Genomic DNA, 3,061 nt, shown 5'->3' on the forward strand with positions numbered 1-3,061 from the left:
GATGGTTTTATATGTAGTGATGATGGATGGTGTCATGTAGTGATGATGGATGGTGTCATGTAGTGATGATGGATGATGTTATATGTGTTATATGTAGTAATGATGGATGGTTTTATATGTAGTGATGATGGATGGTTTTATATGTAGTGATGATGGATAATGTTATATGTAGTGATGATGGATGTTGTTATATGTAGTGATGATTGATGTTATTATATGTAGTGATGATGGATGGTTTTATATGTAGTGATGATGGATGGTTTTATATGTAATGATGATGGATGATGTTATATGTAGTGATGATGGATGTTGTTATATGTAGTGATGATGGATGGTGTCATGTAGTGATGATGGATGGTTTTATATGTAGTGATGATGGATGGTGTCATGTAGTGATGATGGATGGTGTCATGTAGTGATGATGGATGATGTTATATGTAGTGATGATGGACGGTTTTATATGTAGTGATGATGGATGGTGTCATGTAGTGATGATGGATGGTGTCATATGTAGTGATGATGGATGATGTTATATGTAGTGATGATGGACGGTGTTATATGTAGTGATGATGGATGGTGTTATACGTAGTGATGATGGATGATGTTATATCTAGTGATGATGGGTGGTGTTATATGTAGTGGTGGAACTTACATACACAGTTAATGAACTATTGATGGAAGAAGTTTTGGGGACTGAACAGGGAGACACTGTGGAGCCTCCCGGAGGGTGGCGGCCTAGCGAATGAGCCACCCGGAGGGTGGCGTTTCTGCTAGTGTGTGTGTGTGTATGTATATATGCAAGTAAATCACTGTAGGTGCACGTGATCTAGGTATATGCTGATAACCACAAGGAAAGAAGAAAACACGAAGTTCCCAAGCGCTTTCGTGTAATTCACATCTTCAGGGGTGAGTACAGACTAGAGAGAGAAATACAAAACAAGGTGTATATATACAGAGGAGGGTGAGACCAGGTCCACAATGGTCAGGTATTAGGTAATGACCCTACTAATCTTTAAATAGCACCGCAACGGTTGGTAGTCAGGTCAGAGGGTAAGGTGACCCAACCTTCTCACCTGGTTACAAATTTTCTTAATTACAAAATTGTCCAGTTTGTACAGGCCATTACTCAAATTCATGTTGAATGCTTCAGTATGTTTAATGAGACTAGATTCTATGATGTTCCTACTTTCAATTGAATTACAAGGTAATATTGAGGAGGCATTATCCCAGTCAATGCAATACTTGTTAACGCTCAAATGAACAAACAGAGCATTGGATTCCTGGCCTGTCCTAACACTGTATTTGTGTTGTTTAATTCTAGTTACAGGTAAAGATCTTATATATATATATATATATATATATATATATATATATATATATATATATATATATATATATATATATATATATATATATATATATATATATATATATATATATATATATATATATATATACAGTTAACCCTCACTTTACGCGGTCCCACATTCCGCGTTTCCACGTTTACGCGGTGCCCTGCCGGAACCCAGGATGCTCACATTCCGCGGTGCGTGTACCCCTTTACGCGGAGAGCGGCTGGCGAGCCGCGCCATTTTTGGATCCAAACCTCCCGCCATCCGCCATGTTGTGTAAGCTGCGCGAACATGGTGCGCACAAGGTCGCCCAGTCATCAAAACATTACCAGTTCTTCACCCACCCACCACAGCCGGCCCAAGTCAGTGATAGTGATAATTATGGTGAGGATATGGACTTATATGGACTTTGGGGAGTTTGACAAAGAGGCCCTGCAAGCCTCTGTGGTGGATAGTGATACAATTGATACAAGTGACACAGGTGAGGGCCAATAATCTGCCCTCTGCCTCGGAACCAACCGCCCATCCCCGTGTGCCCAGCCATTTTTTCTACTAATGTAAGTGTTAAAAACCTAATATTATTGATATTTCTCTTAATTATTAATTGTGTGTGCATACCATCATAAAGTTAAGATAATATTTTTACTACAACATAGTTGTGTGTCGTCAAAAAGTGGAGTTTGGGGATCGGCCCGGACTCCATTTCAATTAATCCCATATGTTATGTTATTCACTTTACGCGGGACCCTCCGGGTTACATTAACCGCGTAAAGTGAGGGTTAACTGTATATATATATATATATATATATATATATATATATATATATATATATATATATATATATATATATATATATATATATACATATATATATATATATATATATATATATATATATATATATATATATATATATATATATATATATATATATATATATATATATATATATATATATATATATATATATATATATATATATATATATATACACTGCCCATTACATCTCTCGAACCCGAAAAAATATCCCTCATCCCTGGAATTTTCCGGGTATCGGAAAAATTTTGTCGTAATTTTCCGGAAATATGCCCCTCGTTAATCATTTCCAAAGCCGAAATTTTCCGGAAAATTCTGGCTTTGTGACCGATTTTCCGAGAAAATTTAAATTCTGGCTACCAGAGAGTTCCGGGTTTGAGGGTTTACGGCTAACGGAGATGGTACTGTATACTATCTACAGTACTAAACAGGACATGTATAGTAATAAAATACTGCCATGTAGTTTTGTGTTTTATTCATATCATTTCAAGTACGTATTGTTTTTCTGGTTCCATTTACTTTTAGCATGTATGTATGTAAATATGCACATATGTGGGTGCTAATTTTTCCACTGAAGGGACATAGTGAACTGATATTAAAATTCTTCACTGAGTGAGTTTGATATACAGTTGGGTCTCACTTTACGCGGTTAATGTAACCCACAGGGTACCGCGGAAAGTGAGAAACGCGTAAAGTGAATAACATAACATATGGGATTAATTGAAATAGAGACCGGTCCGACCCCCAAACTCCACTTTTTGACGACACACAACTATGTTGTAGTAAAAATTTTATCTTAACTTTATGATGGTATGCACACACAATTAATATAGAAGAGGTTAGGTTAGGAAAAATAAAGGTTAAGTTAGGAAAAATAAAGGTTAGGTTAGGA

This window comes from Homarus americanus, unplaced genomic scaffold (assembly GCF_018991925.1).
Source record: "Homarus americanus isolate GMGI-L3 unplaced genomic scaffold, GMGI_Hamer_2.0 scaffold367, whole genome shotgun sequence".
In the NCBI taxonomy this organism is placed as follows: Eukaryota; Metazoa; Arthropoda; class Malacostraca; order Decapoda; family Nephropidae; genus Homarus; species Homarus americanus.